Source organism: Ambystoma mexicanum, chromosome 2p (assembly GCF_040938575.1).
Source record: "Ambystoma mexicanum isolate Mex_15411 chromosome 2p, UKY_AmexF1_1, whole genome shotgun sequence".
NCBI lineage: Eukaryota > Metazoa > Chordata > Amphibia > Caudata > Ambystomatidae > Ambystoma > Ambystoma mexicanum.
In genome coordinates, this window is record NC_090923.1 from 1,434,486,244 (window position 1) to 1,434,513,990 (window position 27,747).

The window sequence follows — 27,747 nt, forward strand, 5'->3', positions numbered from 1 at the left end:
CTTGAAGTCTAAAAACTTGGCTCTTCAATGTTTAACAGACCATAAATCCTACACCCATCAATGAGTGGAAATAATACTTCACAATAGTTACATTTTTATGTGCAGACACAACCTAAAGAAATGCCATGCAAGCTCCCGACAGTTCCAATAGAACCTAATTAGTGGCTCTCAGGAAACTGGAACAACTAGAAGACATCACACCAAGGCATTGCCAAAACCCCGAGAGAATACAGTGTCTCCCGCAATATGTAAACCTTAACACAGGATATCTTCATGCATCAACCATTAAAGCCGAACACCACTCACCATAACGCAACCAGCAGCAAGAGCAATCCTTTGGCAGCACTACAGAAACCCCAGGAACACTCCTACCTTTAGACAAATCCTCAATTTTTCTACACCTTAATTACCACACAGAAACGTAAACCATCCATTCACACATGCTTTTACAAAAAAAGTCCCTCTCCTCAGACTTCGAACATCACAAAGACCTCGAACCAACATACTTTGCCCCTGGCCAAAACATGTCCACACTATAAGCACGAGGCTAGGACACAAATCTCTCAATGTCTCCTACATTTCACAGCTGTGAAGGTTTGCAAGCACGCTGAGGTCAAGGTACTTCCAATCTGTGATCTTAACACAACACTGGAATCTTGCCTTTCCCTCTCCTCCGAACTTAACAAAAGTCACCCACTCTCTTCCAGACCTGCCAGAGCGTCTGGAGAACATGCAAATGGCAGCAATGCACAGTACACATCCTAATAGCATATTCTTAAATGCTAATAAAAGTTTTCTTGAAAAATATAGAGTTAGATATAGTAAGATTTTCTTTTAGCAGGGCTCTGCAACATGTGTCTCTCCAGATGTTTCGGACTACAAATCCCATGATGCCTCACCATTGACTATGCTGGCCTGTCTGGTAGGATACAGTCCAAAACATCTAGAGAACCAGAGGTTGCATACACGTACAAGTAGCTCTTTCTAAAGTGTTGATATGGCGCCTCCTGTTTTAGGATGTATTTACCTGTAAATCTAGTCAGGTACAAGATACAATGCAATGGTGAATTTATAGTGTGTCAACATGGCGTTAGGCTTCAATGTTTAGCTGCCCCTAATGGGCTACACTGCAAATAGTGTTAAAGTGCCCTGTAAAAGATGCATATGATTTCTGATTTTAAAAAAACAAATGGAGACACAGAGAAATGACATACAAGTCTGTAAACATTTAATGCAGCTGGCGCACACATCCCATGCTGGGTGCATACAGCTCACCCACCCAGGCCTTGAGATGAGCCACGGCAGCACCACTAAGTCAGCACCATGGAAATGGGACCCCAATGCTCTTCTGTCCAATGGCACAAAGTCTGTTCATTTCAAGTATGACATCACTGATGGGGATAAAACGGAGCATCCTTGCTGATACCACTCAGGATTACATTAGTGACTTCATCAGATGGTAGGGGCAATGATGAAATACATTAGGAGGTGTAATGTGGGCTGCGCCACCACCAGCTGCCCCAATCTGGTGGGGGTGATTTAGTAGTGTGATTGTTCTTAATAGTACTCTCAGTTGCCCAGCCAATATAGACTGTCCAGTAGTAACATGTAGTGCAAAGTCAAGCAATGAGAAATGTAAAAGACCAGTTATATATCCCAGCCCCCAATTAGGAAGAAAGTATCTGGGGAGCTTGGAAAACAAAAGTGAGGAGCAGTGTCTTCACTAAAACAGTAAGAATTGGATGGTGGCCATTTGCTTACAAAAGTGCAACAGTCCTGATATGCAGAGCGTAATGTACACAAGATCTGTTTGACATCCAAGGTGACATTTCTTCCTGCATCCTTTCAGTGCCCCCTCCACTATGCTGCACATGCTGTTGGAAGAGGGGTGCTGGTCTGGTTCCTTGATAGATTGCCAGAACATTCTCTTGTCCTTCAAGGATGTGGATGTGACTCCATTACAGAAGCTAGCAGGTAACACGCTGAGGGATTTGTGTATGGTACCTTCATCTCTTATTCATGAGAACGGTCAATCCACTGCTTGGGTTGTATGTGGTTATACACACCCACAGCTTGCTGTGTCTGAACGATATATCCTGCTTAGACTACAGCTGACATTGAAAAGCCCAGGGCAAAATGGGCCTTACAGCTCATCCAGCATCACCATAGTTGCTACTCCCATTATCAAAAGCCATACAACTACCAGTCACACCGGCCACATTGAATTTACAGCCAGTGATGCACGGAAGCTTTCCCCAACATTTGTTTTTTTGGATCTCAAGCTCACTATATGTAGTGGGGTCTTAATGAAACAGTGCAAAATAACATAGAAAATGCTTGAGTGACTTAGCCGGAATAGATCAGAAGATGTGTATCCTGTAGTACTACAATATCCCTTTGGGATTGCATCCTTAGGGAGTTTTGTGGGACATCCGGAAGTAGACTTGGCAATGCATCTTCTCTTTTTTAATCCTGGGTACACCCCAACCAGATTATTGGTTTCGGAAGTGATCTTCGTGCTGTCAAGAATGTGTTGACGAGGCGCATAAAGCTGTATGGGACCATTCCAAAGTCAAATTAAAACTCTGGGCCACTGAAGAAAGAACAGGTACAACCCTGCCCCCACAGGCAAGTTGGAAGGGGCTAATTATCCGGCACCTTGCTGCCTGCAGGGACGCTGAAGCAGCTGATCAATACAAGGAAGTGCTTTGGAGGTGTCTGGGTCCGGGTCCGGATATGAGAAGGTGTAGTTAGTAGATTTTGAATTCTATTTACAGATCCCTGTTTATAAATACTTTTCCTATTTTTTTGTGTTTTGTTATAGAAATGTAAAATAGCTTATTCTGGCGTTAGAGTCACCATGTTGTCTTTTTTTTTTAAAAACACAAAATTGTCTTTCAATGACAAAACAAGCAAGTCCAAAATCCAGGGAGTTAACACTGTCCTGGCAAAGCAGCAAAAAAAGACCTTCTCTCGTCCTTGAGATTAACAAGGGAATCCATTGAGCACGGCCACACCCAACACACGCACACACAAATGCAAATTGACTGTCCTTCGCCCGCATCATGGCACTGATGAAGGCAGGCAGCCTGTGGAAAAACAGGAAGGCAAAAAGGAAGACCGCTTAGTGTGGGGTTCTCGTAGCTTTGGGCCCATCATCATGGAAGACCATGTGCACCTTCCCGCTTCGGGGCTAGACCTGTCAATGAGGGCGTCACCGCTGCAGTCTGTATAAGGAACCTGTGAAAGAAATGGCACATGTCAGAAAGGCACTAGTCACATCTGCATCACAAACAGATTGCATAAACCCCCTTTAGAACTGTGTTTGGTAGGTTTATTATTGGTTAGGTAAAATATTGTAGGGACACTATTCCACCAAATTACAATGAATTTTGGTCTTTATGCAGTAACGCTAGAAAATAAAATAAACAGAATAGTTGTAAGATCAAATGATGACATGGACTCATTTGGGCAACGTTTGTTATGTATGTAAACAAAATGGGAGAATATCACTATAGTTCAGGAGATGAGAATGATAAAGGAAGGAGGAAATATGCATGCTAACTGGTGGAAAGTCATCATGAAGCATGAGACAGACAACAGATTCAAAGTTCAGACAAAAATGGTTTATTAACTTAAATGTCAGGCTGGTTGAAAGCCTAACTTGCCCTATGCTAAAGTGGGATTTGCCTACCTAAAAGAACTAAGTCTGAGTCAGTAAGTTCAACTTAAAAGTCTGTGTGTCCAAAACCTATACTTTCCCTCACAACTAAAGCTGAACAATGTGTAGGGATGTTGGCATCAAAAGAAATTGTGTTCCAAATAAAGTTTTGAGCTTCTTGTAGCTCTGGGCTTACATTCCAGCTCCCCTTCCCCAAGTTCAAGACAGTTCCACAAAGTCTTGGGGTTCCCATCCTCAAGATCAAGACAACACAGTTCAAAATGAATCTCGAGGCTCCTTTCCCCAAGTTCAAGATAACAGTTAAAAAAAACCCACTAGGTTCCTTTCCCCAAGAAAGCACCACAGGTTAAAATTGGTCTCAGGAATCTCCTTCCCCAAGACACCAGCTTGTTCAGCTTGCCAACTTGTACTTAAGGTCAGTCTCTCAATATTTAAGACCAGTTCCAGATCAACTTTAGACTCCTAGTTCTTGAGAAGTTCATACAGATTGCCTTCTTCTGCTTCACTTCAGCAATCTCTTTCAGACACTTGTAATCGCTTTCTGTACATTTCTTTGGCTTCCACAGATGGGTATATTCGGCCTAGGCACAGGTGTCGGACCACACAGTCCACCCATTAAAGGTCGCACAACCGGTCACCCTAGGGTTGCTTGCCCACAATGGTTCTTTTTCAGCTGCACCAGAGTTCTGATTCGCACTAACTTGGCTCTCTCTTTGCCGTCCTTTTGGCTTTGCCACATGTTTCACTCTTTGCCTGTCTCTGGCCTTTGTAACCATGAGTTTTGTTACACAGTTCACTTTGTGGTACTCTTTTCCCTTCACCACATTGCTCTCACACTCCTCAGCAATGTTCTATACTTGCATTTAATCAGATTCACTCTTAACTTGCAATATATGCTATTCGTTCTTCACACCAACTTGTCGTTTTGCACATTGGTCTCTTAAAAGCTTTCATATGCTCATCAAAAGCTTTAATTCAGTTCAGTATACAAAAGTCTCCAGTTCTTATTTGCTCACACTCTGTAGTAATCGTCAAAACCCATTTATTTTCGTTCAACGTGTCTTGCACATAACTTCCTGCTCATTCGGAATTCCTGTTGCTGTGTAACAGACCCAAGAGTCCCCGGTTCGAGTGATCCTTTTTCCTCAGTGATCTTTCTCCGGCTTCTCCGGGCGACTGTCACCTCCAGCTCTGCTCCGTGTACACGTCCTCTTTGAACAGCGAGACCCACTCGCAGTTCGCTTCTCTCTCTCTGTCTCTCTCTATCTGTGGGTTGGTGGCAGTTCTGCTCACATCCTGTGGATGCTGCTGGTGTTTTACAACAATTGGATTTATTTTCTGGCCCGCATCTCCCGATGCAGGCACCGACCAGTGAGACTCCCAATACGGTGGCCTTCGCACGGCCCTTCCTGGCCCGAAGCCACAGTTCCTTCCAGTTCTCGCCGGCATCCTGGTTTCCTGACAGGACCACCCTTGGCTCCCTTGTATTCTGCAGGATTTCTCCCTCTGCGGGTCTCTCTGTGATCTCTCAGACTCCATCTTTTAAACACCTGCAACTGTTTTAACAGGTTGCAGTTGTGTGTCTCCAGGCTCAATTTCCTGACCACAATTAGTGAAGCACTCTGGACATGCCTGACCCTTACACTAGTCTGTAGGCCCCTTCCTCGTCTGAGTACTAGAGTGGTGAGAGGATCTGTTAGTGTGCATTACTTGTAGTTGCCTCTTCCTCGTCTAAGTACTATAGTGAAATGAATGAGTGGAGAGTGTTTACAAAAGCCTATAAAGGCAGGGGGAGGGTGTTGTTGGTTCTCATTTGGAAAAATGGGATACCATGTCTCGCCTGTGTACATCCTCTCCACAATCCCCAAGGACCCTCCACCCAGGTGATCCAGGAGATGGCCTTTCCCTGACCACCTGAGAAGAGGATCCAAGGGGAGTAGGTGTGAGGACACCCTCAGCTTTCCCACATTGGGTGATCATGAAAGAGAAGAGTAGTTACAATTGCAATGCATCTTTTCTACTTTCTATTGACTCAAATCTTAATATTTTCTCTCCAAGAATGCAGTTGTATGAACACATTTTCTCTATACCTATATTTTAGAGAACTTCTACACCTTCCCTGTCTGCTGTTTTCACAGTCTACTCTTTAAACACCGATACAGCTTGGTCTCAGGCTTATCCTTGAATGCTCAGTACTCCTCCCCAGGAAAAAAGGGCTTTTTTTATACTGGACTGACTCCATTTTGTTACTGAAATGTCTTGGTAATAATCCCATTTCCTCCAGTGAATCCACAAACTCGTATTACAATTGTGGTTTATACCACTCATTGTATGTTGTCCAACAACACTGTTGCCATGCTGCCTTTCTTTTTTGAGATGTGGCCTTTAGAACTGGACACAATAGACAAAACAAGGTTTTAGAAGCGACACAAAGTAACACCACAAATCCTTGTTATGCCACTTTCATCTGTCCCTATCCATCTCACATTTCTGTTGCGCTCACGTAGACAGCCTTCGTACAATTTTCATCCAAATTGAAAATGCCAAGATAGTTACTGGTATGGTGACGCATAATTAATTATCTGCCATCTAGTTTTATTCTTGGTAGTTCTGCACCGTAAGTGAAGGACTCCGCGCTCAGCTGCAGTGACCCTAAGCTTCCACCACCTAGAACACTCTGGATACCCCTTCTTTTGCACTCCAGCTGGAGGATCTGCCCGTAAAAGAACTTTCTAGCACGTGTGAGCAAACACCTTATTTAACAGATATCTCAAAGTATCATTTTGGCATATATTGGAGGCACACGAGAGCAAGAAGAGATCTCTGTGGGACTCTGCTTGTCACTTAGTTAGCTTCTAATTGCACTGTATTGCTCAGCACTCTTCCAGATCTATCATGCTGCCAGATCCTTTGGAAATTTCACTTCCCTCTAACAATCATTTCACAGACTGAAGTCTATTGATTCACACGCGCTCAGGACAACTTTTTGAACATTTTGAGAACGGTCATCCCTGTTTTAGCAGACCGTTTTCCAAGCTGGTGAAATAAAATAACACCCTCTTTTTAACAGGTGGCTTACCTAGCCAGAGATCCTTGACCTGGAGACCCACTAGGTTATCCCATACAGCAAGGGGTGAAGCCAAGCCAATTCATAGCCAAGAGCAATCATTGACATGTTATCTCCTACAGATCCCTCAGCTGTGCCTTTTCCTGCAGAGAGTGGACTTCAAGAATCCCAGCCTTTATTGTATGAAGCTAATGGCAGCCCACAATAAACAGCTGCAACTTGTTCACTGGAGCCTGATAAGGAGACAGGCGTATCTAGTGTGTAGCACCCGGTTCAGATTTGCTGGTGGTGACCTCCCTTCTTCCAAAAATACTTGAAAAGGTGCACACAAATAACCCCCCTACCCCCTCCCCTTCATCCAACAACCACTGACGAACATCTGAGGCTGCAGGTAGATATATGTGGCAGAAATATGAGGAAATCCGAAAGGGGACGCAGGGGGTATGGGTGAACCTGAATAAAATAAACCTGTACACCAAAACCAAAAATTCCTGACCAATTAGAAGGCTCTAGTCCTACAGGGGTCAAACAAGCAGTCTGGGTTTTGCTTAAAACAATGAAATGGGGGTACAACTAAATAACAAGCAGCTGTTTTTTCCTCAGTTTGTCTCTTTGATGTTGCCTCTTTCTTCTTTTGTTACATCATTGTTCTCTAACAGCTGCTGTTCGGGTAGGAGTGGAGGGGGATATTTGAGTGGAGCGCTAGTACCATACACTCCATATCGTTAGTGTGGTTGCATCTTTGGGGTGGTGTGTGGTTACTGGAGGTGATGGGACATAACAGTCAACCTCATGGACAACATAAAAAAGTGATCAAGTCAATTAACATATACCATAGACTACAGCTTTTACTTAACCATGGTTACGTTTCTGACACTTAACGTTCCCCGGGGTAAAACTCAGCAAACTAACAGGCCTTCCTGCTCCATCTACTGCACAATGCAGAAGCCCAAGTAGCTTTCATTCAAGAGACACATTTGCGTAAACCACGCTAAATGAGATTACAGCATAAAAATGTCCACGCTAAGATTTGGGCCTTGGTTCTTGCAAACAAGCAGGCATTACGATATTGTGTCACAAAAACCTCCCATTCAAGAAAGAGGCATTAATGGTGGAGGAGATTGGGTTTTATCGCGTGTTCGGCAACAGGACTCCTTGAATGATCTATGTTTCTGATGAATGCCGGTCAGAATTTCTGTTGAATTGCATTCCCAATGTCTCTAACTTCACAAAAACGGTGACCTATAATGAGGGAAGGTCTGAATATCCTCCTGTTACAGGAGACTGGCTATTCTAAGGGAAAGACCACTCCATTGAGGGGGACCACTGCAGAATGATGGAGAGAATGGGAAAAAAAGCTGGCCTAAAAGACTGCACACATTACACTCACAAATGCATAAAATATACAGAGGAAAAGACTACAGTCGATGTTAATAACACTCTTTTTGGAAATCAGAGTTCTCACAGGGCACCATTGCTATCCCCGTTTATCGTCTGCTGTTAATGGGCTTAACATTGGGCTGCAAGGATGATGGGCGAGGTTGATAGCAATCACAACACTTTTTGAAAGATAACATTGTAACCTGCATTTCTGCCACACATATAAATGATTTGTTTCCTGGTCAATGACCTGCAGTCCACTACATATAACAACAAAAAGGACGCCTTAAACTTAACTGTGAAGGGGTCCGCTTACAGCATTGCCAGCCAGCCTAGATAAAATATGGATATTAATGAAAGAAAAGCTCTCAGTGTTTGATGGTACAAGAAGGATAATAAAGCCACCAAGGTAAATTGAACTGACTGCAAAATCATGGCTCTGAGGGGCAAACTTAAGTAGCCTTTTTCATGTCAAATACACTTTCAATGAGACAGGGAACAAGCCAAGTAGGCTATTTGAACAGTGGGTCAGGGCTAAACCCATATAGTGACTATTGAAGATGAAGGAATGGTAACAATGAGGACAACCTTGAATTGAAAACCTTTACCAATTTCCACACCTCGGTAAACTTGTCACAAGAATTTGAGGCAGAATGGAAAGAGATATTTTTGTCTAAAAACTTCCCACCCAAAACTGATTCATTACAAAAACCTATCACCAAAGACAAAGTGCACATCATCATTAAAATTGTAAGAATAAAGATAGCACCAGTGCCAAGTGACCTTTGCTGGAGATTGAACGTCACTCACCAACATATGTAACTGCTTTCGGCATTCTGTGTTAGCCACACACACCATGATGGAAGCCACTCAGACATATCCCGAAAGCAGGTAATAATCTGGAATTGTGCAGCTCATGTGTGGCCCATAGTATTTACTTTTAAATGTGGCTGTCAAAGTCAATTACACTCATTACAGAAGGGGAAAGACCAAATGCAACTGAGGGGTTGCTTGTGGTCTTGTACAGAATAAATATGACCTAGCAGTTTAGGCGGGCTGCTCCTTTTGGGGTGGGACCACGCCTGAATAGTATATGGCCTTTCCCTTCTGTAATGGCAGGTATGTCTAAAAACACTGATTTGAAGTGTTGCCCAGGGCAATGTCACTGGTTGCGATTAACTCAAACCCTTCCAGACATCACTTCAGTTTTGCAAATGTCAGACAAAGTCGAGTAGGTTTGCCCAGACATTCGTCGAGCCTGCTGTATCTAGAGACCCAAGCTAGACCCCACTGATGATGCCAATGAGGCTAAAATATATTTGTGGTTGCTTGTGGTCTCTTGAGGAAGGGATGTGATCTAGCAGTTCAGGTTGGACTGCCCCTTTGGTCCTAAACAGTTTGCACAACTTGCACTGTCCCTCGGCGTGATCCCTGGGGAGACAGAGATTGCACACCCGGTGCAAGTTTTTCCAGGGGAATTTTCTATTGCACGAAGGGAAAAACTTAAAAGGTGCGTTTTCCAATTTGTATGGGGGTGGCAGCCTGGCGAAATGTGTAGGAGTTAAGGGAATATGTATTCTCTTAACGAGACTAAAGTATGAAGCTCCCCCCACTCTCCCTACTATGCGAGCCGACGCCAGTTGAGGCCTATCTCGCCAAAGATCTCGCGGTAGACGGATTATCGAAACGACAAAGAAATACTATTGTTTAAACTTTTTCTAAGTAATGGCGACAGCCAAGAAGGAACTCCACGATATGCGTCCGACTATGCTAGTTGAAAAAAACAATCTTGCGTGAAGCACCATGGGTACAGTAGACCTCACACTAGGGATAGTATTACTGGCACACCCTGTTGACTTCCACCCTCCAAGAAATCGGGGACAGCACCCTACATCGCCTTTGCACTCATAATAGCCCCTCTTAGATCATTCGCAGGGGTATACCAGAGCCAGATTCAATACAAATTAGGTGATAGTGACTCCAGATAAGGATTGTAAGGATTGTCGCTTTATTAGATAAACTTGATTAAAATCCAGAAAATAATTTGTAAAACCACCAGTCGGGATGACAGACAAACAAGAGATTCCGGGAGTCAACCTAAATAAAAGAGTTTCTCTAATCATACCGCATTTGACAAAGTATGTCGTATTTCGGCACAAGTTGCATGTCCAAATGGCAATTTTTCGAAATGTACTCAAAAATGTTAACAGTCATCAACCCGAAATGTTTTAGGCTGATATCCAATCTAATAAGCTACCACCTCACTGGCTTCCGGCTTCGGGACATTTTCTGGGGCGCTAGGAACACATTTTAAGTTGTAGCTTGAGTTCCCAAGGTCGAATTTTGATGGAAGTTGTGGCAACAGAACAGCCTTTGGATAGGCTTTAAAATGATAGCAATGTTATTTTTCTGCAACGTACAGATCTCAAGAAAATGGGCAGAATATGCTTTTCCATGTAAATCTATAGCAGCATAACTACACACATGAACCTGACTATGAAACGGCACGCTCAAAGTTTCATTTCGTGTTCAAGGTTTGTTTCCCCTTTGAATAGGGCATCTACACCATTGTTGACATTTACCTGGTGTAAAGTCATCAGCCTTTCTTTTCCCAAGGCTAATGGGTGTTCTGTTGCTTATCTTAGATAGCAGCACCTCAAATTCCTTCTTGGTCTCTGCTCGAGTGTTCTGTATAGAAACTGAGCTCTTCTCAGAAAATATAACTTAAAGTCATGTCTTTAGAAGGAACAAGGTACTTACCTGTAACTGTTGCTCTCCAGCATGGGTCTGGCATGGATTCAAATGCTCATGAATATTCCCCGTTGTCAGGCTGGGAATCCTCGGTAAAGAAAAAAAAAAAAATCAGTTTCAGTTTTGTTTCTGAACTGTCTTTCTCCTAATAACCAATCACGGGTCTCTGGGTCATACTGCCCCCAGCCAATGACTGCCCTCTACCTAAGCCCCTCCTCTGGCAGCCATCTTCAGATTTGGTAGCACGTAAAGTGGCAGTAGGACCAAGAGAAGAGCTGCAGAGGGGTAGGCGGGAGTGTTCGCATGTGAATCCATGCCAGACCCATGCTGGAGAACAATAGTTACAGGTAAGTAACTTGTTCCTTCTCCAGCATGGGGTCTGGCATGGATTCACATGCTCATGAATAAAAGAATACATAGCAGTACACACATGCACAACCACGGAGGTGGTAAGGCTCCACATTAAGCACCTCTTACCTCCTCACCAGGCTCACCTTCAAGTGAACAGGTTGCGCAGCACTGCTTGGCCGACTCTGGACTCCTCCCTGGAATCCCGGTCGACGCAGTAGAATTTCGTGAAGGTGTGCGTCTACCTCCACGTAGCAGCCCTGCAGATGTCCAGCAGGGGCACACCAGACAGGAATGCCCTAGTTGCAGCGATCACTCTGGTCGAATGGGCTCTCCGACAGCCAGGCAACGGTCGGTTTGCCAACCAGTGACAGTACGTGATGCAGCTGGAGAGCCACCTGGAAATGGAAGCCTTGGAGAGGGCCTTCCCTTGGTTCACAGGGCCAAAGTTCACAAACAGCTGTGATGTTTTCCGAAAATTCTTCGTGCGGTCCACATAGAACTTCAGCGCTCTAGCCACATCCAGGAAGTGCTAAGTCCTCTCAGCCGGCGACAAAGGGAAGAAAACGGGTAACACCAAGGGCTCGTTGAGATGGAAGTCCAACAGCACCTTGGGCATGAAGGAGGGGTGCGTCATCAGCACGACCCTCGTTGCGTGGAATTTCAAGTACGGAGGCTTACAGGAGAAGGCCTGGATCTCTCCCACTCGCCGTGCGGAGGTGATGGCCACCAGGAACGCCGTCTTCCACGATAGGAATTTCAGAGATGCAGAGGCTCGAACGGATGACCCATGAGCATATTCAGCACCACATTGAGCTCCCATGCCAGGGCCGGAGCCTTCACCGGCAGGAACAAGCAGAAACCTCCTTTCATGAACTCCTTAACAAGGCGATGCGACCACAGCGACGATCGCCCCTGAGTTCTGGTGTAGCGGGAGATAGCCGCCAGATAGATCTTGATAGAAGCATGTGCCAGACCCGCCTTGGCCAGCGACAGCAAGTACGGCAGCACTTGAGGGGCCGTAATCCGCAGAGGGTTTATCTTCTGAGCACAGCACCAGACGGTGAACCTCTTCCATTTATGTCCGTAGCACTTAAGAGTGCAAGAAGCCTTGGCCTTTACAAGCACCTCCTTGCAGTCCGCCAGGATATCGTATCCTCCGAACTCTAGCGCTGCAGGAGACAGGCCTGCAGGTTCAGCGACCCAGGGTCGTGGTGCAGAAACTCGCCTCCTTCCCTGGCGAGAAGATCTGCGTCCGTTGGAAGCTTGACTGGAGGGGACGCCGACATGTCCAGAAGGTCCGGGTACCAAATCTGCATCGGCCACGCCGGTGCAATGAGGATCATCCTGCACCGGGACCGTCTGAGTTGACTGATGAGTCACAGAAACAACGGCGGGAACGTGTAGAGAAACAGGCCACCCCAGGGGAATGAGAACGCATCCCCCATGCTCCTCGGCTGGGGAAACCTGCTGGTGAACATCCAGCACTTGGTGTTTGTCGCCGTCACAAACAGATCGATCTGGGGATTGCCCCATCGTCGAAACAGCTGCTCCACCTGATCCGGCCAAAGCTCCCACTTGTGGCAAGAGGGCAGCTCCCTGCTGAGTGGGTCTGCGACAGTATTCTTCAATCCTGCCAGATGAAAGGGTACCAGAAACATCCTTTGGGCGAAGGCCCAGTGCCATAGATCCTGCGCTTCCTTGAAGAGAGCTGGGGATCTGGTGCCCCCCTGCTTCCGAATGTAGAACATGGTGGTGTTGTCGCTGAAGACCCGGACCACCTTGCACTTGAGGGACGGAAGGAATGTCTTGAGGGCCCAAAACAAGGGCCGGAGCTCCAGGACGTTGATGTGCAACGACTTCTCCTCTGGGAGCCAAAAGGCCTCTTGCGTGGAGATTCTCGGGGGGTGCGCCCCATCCCTCCAGGGAGGCGTCTGTCATCACAGTCCCCTGATGCGCTGGGGTCTGAAAGTGTTACACCATCCACTGGTCACCTTACGCACTCGAACACCCGTGCAGTCACTAAGCCCTCCATCTCAGGTCCTGATCTGCCTTCCCCTTCTGACCTCATGTCCTCACTCCCTCAAGCAGCATGGCAGCGGCGCACACGAGGGCTTCTAACGCGCTATAGTCATATTCACCCATTGCGACGTTGGCAGTTGCCCTGGTGTCTTGGAGACAGTCGACAGAGATGCCGGCCTTTTCCTTTGCTTCGTCCCGCCCTCAGGAAGACCCGGCAGCGTTTTGAAAACTTGGGTCATGTGACAAGGAAACATGCTACATCATCGGTCACGTGATGGGTCATGTGACACTCCTAGACCCCTTTAAAACCGGAGAGGGAACGCTCATTCAGTGCTTCACAGCTGACCCAATCAGGCACTGTTCAGCGTCTTCCTGTCTCCACATCTTGAACCTGGACTCCGGACTGTTCTTCTTGGATTCCTCCGTCAAGCCCTTGGATACTGTTTTGCTCTGCTGTTTCAGGACCTTTGAACTGTATTTTTGGATTCCTTTGGATTACCCCCTGGTTACGATGAACTTGACTGGCTTTTGACCTTGGAACTCTTAACGGACTGTTTTCGGATTTCCTCTTCTGTTACCTGCTGGAGTACCCTTTCCATTCAGGTCTTGCAGTGCCTTTTTCTACAACAATCTACGCCTATCCACTGCTGCTTGCTACACTCTGCAACCCCACGGAACCCCTCCAGTCTCATCTTTGTTCTTCATGTCCCCAGACCCTTGGTAAGCCCCTTGATACTTGTTACCTCGTTATTCAGTATATTGTTTGCCATTGTACTGACCCATTGCTTGCTTTACAGCGGTCGAGGGGTCACCAATGTTCCTGGTTCCTGGCGTTCTTCGGCACTCCAAAAACCTGTGGCCTCAAGGATTGCTCAGGAAGTTATTTGTATCTTTCTGAGCGGAAATTGTGGACAGAGGCCGCATAATCTTCACGACCATGAAGTCATAACAGAAAGTCCCTGCCCGCCGCAAAATGCGCGCGGACTCCCACCATCGAATCACTCGATGGAATGGCTCAGAGGGCGATCTTGTCCTCAAAGCTTCCCGCCGATTGTTTCCAACGGGCGTGGGGGAACTCCTGCAGCGGCTGCATCCACAGCTTGCACAGCCGAACGAGGTAGATGCACGACATCATGCCGAGCAGGGACTTGATGGACCTCACCCTGGCAACCTTCATGGTCAACAGCTGTTGTACCTTGCCCAAGATGCCCTTTATCCTGTCCTCTGACGGTGAGGCTAGATGCGCCACCGCGGTGAGTCTGGCTCCCAGGAACAGAGCGTCCTGAGATGGCTCCAAGCCGGACTTTGCATAATTTATCGAGAACCCCAGTTCCGTGAGCAGGTGGACGGTCCTCGCTTTGTGTTCAACGGCGAGTTCCCTTGACTAAGCTCAGATGAGCCAATCGTCCAGGTAGGGGTAGACGTGTATCCCCTGTAGGCGCAACCGTGCTGCCACCGGTGCCAGGCACTTGGTGAAGACCCTTGGGGCCGATTTCAAACCGAAGGGAAGGGCCTTGAATTGGTAGTGCCGCCCTTGGACCACAAAGCACAGAAACTTTCAATGTCCCTTGTGAATGGGGATGTGGAAATAGGCATTCTCCAAGTCCAGCGACGACAGGAAGTCTCCTTCCTCCAGCTGTCCCAGTGTCATGGGTATAAGGCCGGTACATTCCACCTTTGGTAAAGGGGAAGGTCAAGCAGGAGCATCTTGGGTGAGAGCTTGGCAGGCCAGGAACAAATCATCCTGCATACATCCCATAGACACCCAGCGTTCATAAGGCACTTCCTGTTTCCCCCAACATGGTTCCCCTAGTGCCAGTTCCAATCTGCACAGCTCGTTCCAGTCTCTGGCCGTGGGGGCCTATTTAAGTCACGCCCAGAGAGCGGATCGTGCTTCGCGTGTAATCTGCAGCCTGAGGCACACGCTTACCCGATTCCCGATCCAGCATTTCCTGACCGCATGCCCCGCCTGGGCACTTTTTCAAGTCAAAGACTCCTCGCACCTGAAAAGACAAAGAAGAAAGTGTTAGTACTTTGCTGAGCTTTCCGTCGGCATACTCACCTCCCCAGTGTTCGTGCACGGCGAAACCGCTCAGCGGGACTCAGGTTTCTTTCATCACGGGTACATACTCTCGGATCGTACACGCTCCGCCTTCTTTAACCGCCGGTGCTCTCCCGACTCCACTGCAACGCCATGGAACCTGCAACCAGGAGAGAAAGCAGGCAAACAGGTTAGAATCAGAATGTACAGGTCAATGCTTACAAACTTCCCTGATCTAACAAACTTACCTGATCAATCCATACTTTCATACCCAGTGAGGCAACTAGGAAAGGGTTTCAGCAGATAAGGACTCAGTGAATCAACTGAGTTCTCAGCTTCCGCAGCCAAGGAACCAGTGCAGGAACTGGCTCCCGGAACACTAAACCAAAGAGCAACTGTGCAGCAGTTCTGTCGCCAAACTCAAAACTATAACCAGCAAATCCCGTGAGAGGACATCAAGACCATAGCGCCCCTGCAGATGCAGGCAGGAGAGCTTGCCACTATTAAACTAAAAGGTGAGCAGCTCAGTAGTCCTCGCACCACCAAGAGAACACAGTTGGAAGAGAACTGAAAGGGGAGGGGGTGAAGGGTCTCTTAGGGTCATTCCTCTAGTAGTATAACAATCCTGTCATTCCCTTTTAGGCAATCTTTCCAATTCCCCGGGGACGGATCGAAGTCACGAGCAGGGACAGGAGGACTTCATCGCTTCTGCAGAGACTCAGGTGAGCGTGACACCCAGCATGTGCTGAAGGGTGACCATCCGGAACTTCTTGGATTTTATGTACTTGTTAAGGCGGCAGAGATCTAGAATGGGCCGCCAACCGGCGGTCTTCTTTTGAATGAGCAAGTACCTCAAGTATACTCCGGAGCCTCTTTGGGAAGAGTTCTATTGCGCCCTTTTTTAGCATTGCTCGCACCTCCAGCAGAAGTTGCGGAATGTGGTTTTCTTTCCTGGCCACAGGTGGGAAACGGGGACACTTCCCTTGGAACTCCAGAGTGCGTCCATGGGCCAGGGCATCCAGCAGCCAATGGTTGGTGAAGATGGATTTCCACACGTCGACAAAGTTCGCCAGCCGACCTCCCACTGGGGTGCTCGGGTGGGGGCCCGACGCCACGGCCGGTTCACTCCTGCTTCGCAGAGGCCTTACCACCATGGGCCCCTTGGTGACGACGATGTCCTCTGGCCTTGCTGCGGCCTCTGTAGGCTTCCTGGGACGAAGACAGGGCTGCTTGATGGTATGAAGAAGAGCTGCCGCCAAATCCTTTGGAGATACCTTGCAACTTGCCTCCAGAGGACCAAAAGGACGGCCGTCGATGGAGTGTGCCCAAGGCACAGGCCGCCTCGGTGTCTGCCCTGATGGCCTGCAGTGTGGCCTGCAGTGACTCGTCCAGTGCCTTGCCAAAAAAGTTGTTTCCGTCGAAGGACATGTCCAGTACCCCAGCCTGTACGTCTTGACAGAAGTCTGTGGCGTTGAGCCAACCACGCCGGCGAAGGCAAATGCCGTTGCCCATCTGGCAGAAGCCAGTGATGTCCGTGGCCACCGTGATGGTGTTGTCCGAAGCCACCTCGCCTTCTTGCAAGATTTCAAGGGCCTCCGCCCTCTTGTCGTCTGGGAGGAAGTCCAGGAGGGGGGAGATTTTAAACCACACCTCCCCATCATAGCAGGCCATGATAGCGAGAGCTTTGGCCACCTCAATAGTCGTCGCCACCGAGATGACCCTACGTCCCATAGTGTCCAGCTTCTTCACCTCGCCGTGGAAGTCGATGCAGTCACCCCTGCAGATTTCTTCTTGGCCGCCGCGGAGACCACGGAATCTGGGGACGGCTACTCTCTGAGGCACATAGGTGCAGAGTCTGGGACCCTATACTTCTCCTCGTACCGGTCTCTTTGCTGGGGCCGAGGATTGGTTCTTCAGGAGGGACAGCCCTTCGTCCAAGATGTCGTCCAACAGTGGGACCAAGAGCACGGTCTTCCTCTTGGCCTCTCGTCACTGATAAAGGAATCCCTTCTTCTGCTCTTCGGGCTCTAAGGCCCTAGCGATCATGGCGTGAAAAGAGCCAATTTCGTCGGGAGGAGAAGCCCGGGGTGGGGGAGACAGGAGATCAGTTCCATTGTCGCCTCCATCGCCGTCCGTCCCAGATGTCGCCGTCTCGTCCCTCGGTGGAGGGGATGGAGGTGAAGGATGGCAGGGTGGGGGTGGATGGACCCACCTACGCTTGGATGGAGGGCTTCCTGACGGTCCAGGCGCCACTTGATCATCCGCTGGAGGCAAAGGCATCCTTGTCCTCATTTCTGAGCACAGGGTGTCCAGGGCTAGTAAGATGTCCTGCGACCTGTCGGTCGGTGGTGGCAGTGGTTGCGACGGGAGAGTCAGCAGTGGCGTGGTGTCCTCCGGCTCCTCGTCGACCTGCCGTTCCTCATCGTCTCCCTCGTCGCTCTCGTCTGGGTCCTTCCCGTAGGATCTGACCTCAACGAACTTCTTGTCAAGAACTGCCTTGAGGCCCGAAAGCTTGTCTTTGGAGGAGATAGCTGAGTCCGGTAGGACTATCATGCCCCCCCCCCCTTCTTGGCCAGGCGCTTCACGGGGGTCTTTTTGATGGGCACAAAAGACTATTCTCTCCGGGTGGGCCGGGAAACTCTTACCTTGGGGGTCGTCTCCACTGGGGCTGCCTCTGCGGTATTCGCCAGGGACACTACCACTCCCTCAAAGCCTTAGCCTGGTGAATCTGGGCCTACACGACCTTAGGCGCATCTGAGCCTTCACCGTGGGGGGAGGGTCAACACCTTGCTTCCCCTTGGCTTTCTCCGTCAGAGCCGACCGGGCCTTCTCCAGAAGCTTACCTGGGTTGTCCGACTTTCTTTTCGTCGAGCTGGAGCGTTGGCTTGTGGTTGACTGCGTCGGCGATGCAGCGCCCGGCCTGACCGCTGCGGAGCCCGTACCAATGGCGCCCCCTGGTGCCCGCAAACTTGCGGTGCTTTGCCTTAGGTTGGACCCCCGTCGCTGGAGCGCTCGCAAAGGTCTTAGTAGAACGCTCAGACTTGCTCTTGGGAGAAATACGTTGCCGGGGCTCATCTGCCGCCCGGGCTCTTCGTCTCCAGCCAGTCAGCGAGTCGCTTGTGGCGGTCCTTCATGGTATGGAAGGACATGTCCTTGCAGAATGGACAGGCCTCCTCCACGTGCAGGCAGTAGAGGCACCGGGAGTGCCCATCCTCCTTGAAGACGTTCTATAGTCCACATCCTGGGCCGATCCTAAACGGAGGCGTCGAGTCTTCTTTGTCTTCGGCCATGTCCACGCGGGGTAGGCCTCAAAGATCTGGAATCCTCCAAGAAGTGAAATTCGATGAAAAATCGCCTTTGAGGGGCGTAGAGATTTCCAAAACGGGTCCCCGTTAATCGGAAGATGAATCAGTGGAGTTTGAGGCTGGATTTGACCAAAAAAATAAGAGTAAACTCTTAGAAAAAACGCAATACGCAGTAAAAGCTCGAGAGCTAATCACGAGGTCTCCCAACACTTGAACGTGCGGTAAAAATCTGAAGATGGCTGCCAGAGGAGGGGCTTAGGTAGAGGGCAGTCATTGGCTCGGGGCAGTATGACCCAGAGACCAGTGATTGGTTATTAGGACAGTTCAGAAATGAAACTGAAACCGATTTTTTCTTTACCAAGGATTCCCAGCCTGACGACGGGGAATATTCATGAGCATGTGAATCCATGCCAGACCCCATGCTGGAGAAACAGATACTTATGTTTGTGAAGGTTAATTTCATTGCGCAAAGGAGGACTTCTGTTTATTTTTAAATAGAATTGGGTCTTGCCACCACTGTTCATTTTCCCATCATGATGTGGTTGCATTTCTCTGGCAAGAGAAACTTTGACTTTTTTTTTTATAACATTTTTTTATTATTTTGTATGGGTAAAATGAGCAAGTGACAGGACCAAAGGGTCCAAACCTGGTCTTAGGTGACCATTTACAAATAGTCATACATACACATAAAGAAGAGGAACATAAAGGCAAATATAACATATGAACATAATAACATAAAATTGGTCTTGAAAGGTCTCCTGTCACTCAAGCCGGAGGTTGGTCAGGCTTTCTCCTGCGTTCAGTACTTTCTGCCTCTTGCTTAAACAATTGCAGTACTCATTGCGCGTCTTCCCATCTCCGCCATATCTTATCGGCCTTCCTAGGATAACCTCTGGCTGTATATACTCTACGTTCCATTATAATGCACATATTCACGTCTGTAATCTATTGTTCGTATTGGGGGACTACCGCTGAACCCCACAGTCTCGCAATGTTCCTTTTAATTAGTGCTGCGGTCGTTCATAGGAACAGTTTCTCATATTTGGACAGATCACCCTCCTCCTCCATCCCGAGTAGCAGTAGTTTTGGATCTCGGCATATTTCCCTCCCGAGTACGCGTGAAAGTTCAGCGCAGCATTGCTGCCAGTATCTTTGGATGTTGTCTGTGAAAGAAGGTACCTTCTTCCCTTTTGCATCTGAGGCATTGCGGGTCAGTAATTTTCCCCACTTGTATAATGCTACACTAGGGTAATATATCCTGTGGAGTATTTTGAACTGTACAAGTCAGAGTCTGGCCAAGATTATCACCTCCCGGTGATACATGAGGGCCGTCACCCAGTCCTCTGCTTGTATTATTCCGAGATCTCTCTCCCATTTCAGTTTTAAGCTCGATAGTTCGGTCGTGGCAAAGGAGGTTATAACATTGTACATTGTGGATGTGATTTTATTGTCGATTCTTGCCTGAACTATGTTCCTCTCAAGCGGAGTGCTTTCGGGCATATTTGCTAGGACTTGGAGACGAGTTCTCAGTGCATGTTGTAATTGAGCATAGTCGTAGTGTTCGGTAAGCATGAGGTGAAAGCGGGTTACTAGGGATTCAAAGGGCACTAGTTTACCTTCGGTGATGATGTCCCCTATTGTGTTGATCCCAAGAGTTGTCCAGTTGTACCATCTCGGGAGTTCATTCACCTCAGGAAGATTCCCGTGGCCCCACAGCGGTTGCAGTGAGGTAATGATCGTCTTCCAACCTATATTTCGAAGGGATTGTGTCCTCCGACGTATTCCTTATCTTTGATAATACGTTTCCAGGTTGCTGGCCTCGGAATTATTTTCTGTAGAGGGCGCTGCGCGTCGACGTCTGCCGAGACGATGACCCTCGACGGCCACCGTATCACGCCGATGTCACCATGCCCATAAATAGCCACACGCTGCGTCCGTTGCGCAGTTCTGTTTTTCCGCGCTTCGTGGGGCCTCGGAACATCGTTGCTCTGTTCAGTCAGGATAACCCTCTATGTCTACTCGAATAAATACCAACTCGTTCTCGATGGCATCTTCATCAGAACCGACGATGCCGCGATCCGGCTTCAAGAAATGTCGAGACTGGTAAAAAAATTTAGATAACGGATCCACACAGGATCTGCTTGTGGTGCTTGGGAGCCGAGCACCATTGTTCAGAGTGTGAGGACTGCATGTCCATGACGGCAAAAGCCTTAAAGGAGCGCAAGGGGAAGCTCGAGAGAGTTAAATCAGTCAAGACCTCCTCGAAGGTTTCTTCGGCTGAGTCGATGTAATCGTCTCCTCGCCGTCAAAAATATTCCCATTCTAGATCTCGAAGTAGCTCCCACCATTCGTCGAGATCAAGACACTCAAAAAAGAGACGTCGAAGATCCCCTTCCTCGTCGTCTTCTGTTTCCCCAGAAAGGGTCTCCTGTCTCACAATACACAGCTCTCAGGCTGAGTGGGAGGAATTCAGAAAGAAAACGTTAAGCGTCTTCGAGAAAGCGGCCTCGACCCCCTCGAAGACAGCTGAGGGTGATAGCCCGGGTGAAAAACCCAAAAAAATCAAAACGCTGCGAGTCGCTGCACCCGGCGAAACATTCCACCCGAGAGCGCCACGAGCCATTGGGTAAGAAGGCACCATCGTCGACGCCGTTGTGGAAGGGTTCTTCGACGCATCGGTCGATCAACTCGACGCCATCGTCGACGCCGATGAAAGGGAAGACCAAGGCTACTCCACAGCCAACAGTGATTCCAAGGGCCTCCGGCACGACGCCAAGACCGTCGTCGATGCCTTCGAGTAGGATCCCGATCCTCTCTAGTTCTTCGAGACCTCTTCCAGTTTTCTCGCCCAATAATGACGAGTTTGGCTCCTTCTGCCTTAGAGATGGGTTTTACACCATTTCAGAGGTCAGAGTACCCTGGACTATCTTCAATTTATGAAGAGGGGGAAGATTCTGGCCAGGAAACATTTGGGTTGCAGAGGACCACAATGCCTATTTCAGAGGATTTCACCTCTGAGGAAAGAAGGCTGAAGGACCTACAGGAGTCACTACATGAGGCAAGTGGGCTGGACACTTCCCCAGAAGTGGAATTTGTTAAGCCAGACCCAGGGGGACATGCCGAAACACCCTATAGAACCCTTATGGCAAGAATTATTGAATTTATGGGTTGGTCTGCGCCTTCGCCTGTTTTTCAACAGGATGACCTGACAGACATATTAGACAAAGGTCCACAGGAGGACCCTGTGGTCCCCTTCCATGCAGCCTTACAAAGTAAAATTACATCTAATTGGGAAACTCCTGAAGTTATCCCTGCAGTCAATAAAAGATTGTCAGCCAAGTATAGGGTAGCGGCTGCTGACCCTGAATACTTATCAAAACACCTGACTCCAGAGAGCCTGGTGGTCCAGGCGGCAACTTCATCTAGCAGTAGGACCGCTTACCCTACTGTTCCACAGGATAGAGATGACAAGAGGTACGATTCTATGGCGAAGAAAGTCTTCTCCGCTTGTAGTATGGCGTTGAAGTCCATCAACGCCACCTGTACGCTCGCCAGGTTCAGTCACACACTGTGGGAGTCTGCTTCATCAGCGGCTGACTGCATACCCGAAGGAGAGGAAAAGGAAGCCTTCCTTAACATTATTAAAGACGGCAAAGATGCCATGTACGAATCACTTCAAACTGGCATTGATTCCGCTGACAGTATCAGCAGGGCCATGGCGGCAAGTACAACAATCCGCAGGCATGCGTGGTTGCGAAAGTCTGGCTTTGCTCCAGATGTACAGGCCAGACTTTTGAATATGCACTTTGATGGCTCTTCATTATTCGGAAAAAAGGCTGATGACAGTCTGGAAAAGTTGCAGACTTCTAAAGCAGCAGCAAAATCTTTAGGAGCTGCTATCCGCCAAACTCCTTTTTGCCCTTCAGGAACCTCTGGGAGAGGAAAGTCCTTTCGCTATTATTCTGCATTCGGGAAAGGCAGAGGACAGCCACCCGAGGTGGACGGGTCAAAGGTACTAAGGCCGCAGCAGCAGGTGCCTCTTTACCCTCAGCATCTGCATCAGCCGCCCCCAAACCACTCTGAGGTCTTTCCACACAACACCTGTAGGGGGCAGGTTAACTCACCATCTGACGCAATGGCAGGCTATAACGTCAGATGCTTGGGCAATGGAGACAGTTGCCCAGGGTTACTGCCTACCCTTTCTACACATCCCTCAGAGTCATCCACCGGGGAACAGCTCTCTAAAAGTTCTAGATCCGCTCCCCTTGCAGGAAATTATAGACCATAGAAGGTGCCATAGAACCGGTACTTGTAGCGGACAGGAACAAGAGCTGGTACACCCCCTACTTTCTCATACCAAAGAAGGACAGGGGACTGAGACCCATCCTGGACTTACGAGAATTGAACAAGTTCCTCAGGAAGGACAAGTTCAAGATGGTAACTCTCTCTCAGATCCTTCAGGCCCTCCAGCTCCAGGACTGGCTGGTATCTCTGGACCTTCAGGATGCTTATTTCCATGTGCCAATCCATCTCAAACACAGGAAATACCTGAGGTTCGCAATTGGCGACTCATTATCAATTTCGAGTTCTGCCATTTGGGCTGACCTCCGCCCCGAGGGTCTTCACCAAGCTAATGTCAGTAGTGGCGGCGAGTCTAAGGAGGGAAGGGATCCACGTCTACCCCTACCTGCACAATTGGCTGATCAGGGCTGTATCTTCGAAACAGGCCCAGGTCCAGCTAGATTATGTCTGCCACTTCCTTCACAAACTGGGCTTCTCCCTCAATTTAAAGAAGTCACAGATGATACCATCACAGAGACTCCAGTTCATTGGAGCGGTCCTGGAGGTATTACCCAAATTGTTCGTTTACAATTGTTCGAATGAACAATTGACCGAATTTAGAGGGTCACAAGTGACCGCACATATATATATATATATGGGATACATTACTCACCGTAATCGTATTTCTGATGCTTGTATCTGCTTAGATTCACATGCTGTGCATAGGCCGACATCTAGTGGAAGCTGCGGAGTATTACAGTTTGTTTTTCGAAAGTCGAAAATGGGCGTCGACACAGGCGTGCCAGTAATACTATCCCTAGTGTGACGTCCACTGTACCCAAGATCCCTCACGCGTGTAGGATCCTCAGATTGTATTTTTTCTGACATGAGGAAGCATGAGGAGTAGCGTGAGTACAGATAATCCAAGCAGATAAACAGAAAGGTAAGACTACAAGCAATCATGCGCCTTCTCTCGGAGGGGAGGAAGGGTGGGTCGCATGTGAATCTAAGCAGATACAAGCATCAGAAATACGATTACGGTGAGTAATGTATCCCTTCTGAGGCTTGTGGAATCTGCTTAGATCACATGCTGTGCATAGATTAGCGAGCAGTACCAGAAGAAGGAGGTGGGATGTGAGAAGGGTCATGAGCAAACAGGTGTCTTAGAACCGCTTGTCCCACTTGTGTATCTGTCTTGGAATGAGTGTCAATGCAGTAATGCTGAGTAAAAGTGTGAATAGAGCTCCAAGTAGCCGCTTTGCAAATGGTGTCGAGGGGAACATTTGCAATGAAAGCCAGAGTGGCACCAATGCCTCTAGTAGAGTGGGCCCTTGGCGTAAAAGGCAGAGTCTTTTCAGAAAGAGAGTAACACAGCTGTATACAGTTGATAATCCACTTCGAGATAGCGCCTTTAGAGACGCGATCCCCCTCTCTGCCTGTAGCTACGGAGACAAACAGTTGATCTGTTTTCCTTAGCGGTCTGGTCTTATTTACATAGTATAGGACCGCCCTACGCACATCTAGGGTGTGTAGTTTTACCTCAGCCGAGCTTTGTGGGTTTTTGAAGAAAGCCGGAAGCTCGATGGACTGGTTTACATGGAACTTGGATATGAATTTAGGTGAGAACCTAGGGTGTGTGCGTAAAACCAGTTTGTCCTTGTGGATAGTAAAGAAAGGATCTTGCACTGACAGAGCCTGAATCTCACTGACCCTTCTTATGGAGGTAATGGCTACTAAGAAGGCCGTTTTATAAGTCAGGTGTTTGAGACTACTTTTATGCATGGGTTCGAATGGGGGTCCCATGAGCTTAGCTAGCACCACGTTGAGGTCCCATCCTGGCGGTGGGTTCGAAATAGGAGGGTGAAGTCTCTTTACTCCTTCCATGAAGGCTTTAACCACTGGCACTTTCCACCACGAGACCTTGTTATGGGATGTGGTGTAAGCCGAGAGGGCTGCCAGGTGTACTTTCAGTGAGTTAAAAAACCAACCCTGCATCCAGCAGGTGGAGCATGTATGTCACAACGTTGGAAGGAGTGCAATCAACCGGGTTGATTTGTTTATTCTGGCACCAGATAACGAATCTTTTCCACTTATCAAAGTAACAGTGCCTTGTATTTGGTTTCCTGGACTCCTTTAGAATGTCCATACACCTCTGTGGTAATTTGAGATGTCCAAACTCTATGACTTCAGGAGCCATGCTGCTAGGTTCATAGAGTTGGGTTCCTGATGCACTGTTTGACCCTGTTGCTGGGACAGTAGGTTGTACCAAGCTGGGAGTCTGATGGGTTCGCACACCGCCATCCTGCGTAGGTGTGGAAACCATGGTTGTCTCGCCCACATGGGAGCAACTAGGATGAGCGTCATCGATTCCTTGTTCATCTTGTACACCACCTTCCTGATGAGAGGAGTTGGTGGAAAAGCGTACGCAAACATCCCTGACCAGTTCATCCACAGGGCATTCCCTTGGGAGTCCGGTTGGGGGAACCTGGATGCAAATCCTGGGCATTGTTTGTTTTCGCTTGTGGCGAATAGGTCTATAGTGGGGAAACCCCACTGAGAGAAGAGATCTTCTACCACGTCTCTGTGAAGGACCCATTCGTGTTCTTCTGGGAGGGAGTCTCTGCTTAGAGCATCCGCTAGGGAATTGAGCTCCCCTGGAACATGTTGCGATGACAGGAAGATGTTCCGTCTGAGTGCCCATATCCAGATTTTCTGGGCAAGCTTGGACAGATTTGGTGAACGAGTCCCCCCTTGCTTGTTCAGATAGAACATGGCTGTCGTGCTGTCCGTCCTGATCTGCACCGACAAGTTCAGTAGATGGGGCTCGAACGCCTTTAGCGCTCGGAATACTGCCAGAAGCTCTAGCAGATTGATGTGGTTCTTGGCTACTGAGTGAGACCAGAGACCCTGAGCTGTGTGGTGGAGATGGTGAGCTCCCCACCCAGTCAGGCATGCATCTGTAGTTACCACGGCTTGTACTTCGGGATTGTAAAAGGGTTTCCCCTTTGCGAGATTCTCTCTTGTCCACCAGTGTAGGCTCTGTACGAGTGTTGGCGAAACGACCACTAGATCGTCCCAATGACCACTTGCCTGAGACCACTGTTTCGCCAACCATTCCTGCATGGGACGCATGCGCAGACGCGCGTGGGGGACCAGGTAAATGCATGACGCCATCATGCCCAGTAACCGCATAGCTTTGCGTACTGTTATCTGTTGACCTGACTGATAATGCGGAATTTGCAGAAGTATATTCCGAATTCTCTCTTCCGAAGGGAAGGTCAATCCTTTCTGAGTATCTAGGATAGCTCCTAGAAATTGTTTTGAGGTGCTTGGCACCAGACTTGACTTTTTCTCGTTGATAGAGAAGCCTAATTCGTGGAGGAGGTCGATAGTCCTCTGAATGTTTGACCTGCAAATTCCTGGGGTCTCCCCCGTTATGAGCCAGTCGTCCAGATAAGGGTACACCGGGATTGCTTCCCTGCGTAGGTGTGCAGCCGCCACCGCCAGTACCTTGGTGAATACCCTTGGTGCAGAAGCTATCCCGAAGGGCAGTACCTTGAATTGGTAGTGGCGACTGTCTACCTTGAAGCGTAAGTACTTTCTGTGCGCTGGGAGCATGGAAATATGAAAATAAGCATCTTTCATATCCAAGGTTGCCATGTAATCCCCCTTTTTTAGGAGGGGGATTACCTCTTGTAGCGTGGTCATACGGAATTTTTGGGGCTTGACATACTTGTTGGCAGGCCGCAAGTCTAATACTGGGCGCATTGTCAAATCTTTCTTTGGCACAAGGAAGTAAGTTGAATAGATACCCTTGTTTACCTGGTGTCCTGGGACGAGTTCTATCGCGTCCTTTTCTAGCAGAATGGCGATCTCCTCGAGAAGGATCCTTTGATGCTCTAGGGAGTGCACTCTTTGTCGTGGAGGATGGTTCCGGGGACGCTGCAGTAGTTCTATACAATATCCTGCGGATACTGTTGACAGCACCCATCTGTCTGAGGTGATCCCTTCCCAAGCCTGGGTGAAGGTGGAAATGCGTCCCCCTACTGGGGTTGCGTGGCAAGGGACCCTGAACTGAGCGTCACTGTTTTGGTGGAGGCGTGCCACCTCCCTTGTTGGGGCTGCCTCTGCCTCTTCCACGACCTCTCTTGTTACCCCTGCCGTAACTCTGGGTAGACTGCTGGTTGTTATTCCATTGTGTACCCTGTCCCTGGGCATAGTTGCCTTTTTGTGAATTTTGTCCGCGTGGGCGACGAAAATTACTGTTCCCCCTCTGGTTAGGGGGTTTGTTGGTAAGCTGGCCAAGGGATTTGAGAGTCTCATATTCATCTTTGGCATTCTTAAGTGCGTCTTCGACCGCTTTCCCAAACAATAGGTCGGGTTCCACTGGCTTGTCTATTAAAGAAGCCTGGGTTTCTGTCTTGAATCCCGACTGCCGTAACCACGCATGTCTTTTGATAACAGTACCTTCTGCTATCAATCTCCCTGCGTTGTCAGCGGCGTCGAAAGTTGCTTTTAAAATGCAACCAGACACGGCTCTCCCTTCTGCCGAGATCCGAGCCAGCTGGCCCTTTAATGGTTCTGGAGCAGAGGCAATGAGCGCCGCGACCTCTTCCCATTGATGGCAATTGTAACTAGCCAACAGGGTGGTGGAATTCGCAATCCTTGCTTGGTAGGCGGACGTTGAGGCTACCTTCCTGCCAAACCCGTAAAGTTTTTTTGCTCTCCTTGTCGGGAGGAGCTTCTGATGAAGATAAGGGCGTGCCAGCCCTTTTTCTAGTGTTGGTAATCACTAGGGAATCTGGTTTAAGATGTCCCCTTATATACAGAGGGTCAGACTGGGCTGCCCGGAAAATCTTTTCAATTCTGG

At 48.4% G+C, this 27,747-nt stretch overlaps 1 protein-coding gene across 6 annotated transcripts in view; it reads right to left on the reverse strand.

The window, feature by feature from the left end:
- Positions 1-1,211: 1,211 nt before the first annotated feature.
- LOC138567588 (autophagy-related protein 9A-like) overlaps positions 1,212-27,747 on the reverse strand; it is a 446,942-nt gene continuing 420,406 nt past the window's right edge. For all 6 annotated transcript variants that reach the window (XM_069645965.1, XM_069645964.1, XM_069645966.1 and 3 more), the window contains one exon: positions 1,212-3,240. The gene's annotated coding sequence lies outside the window, so the exon portion shown is untranslated. The remainder of the gene's footprint in view (positions 3,241-27,747) is intronic.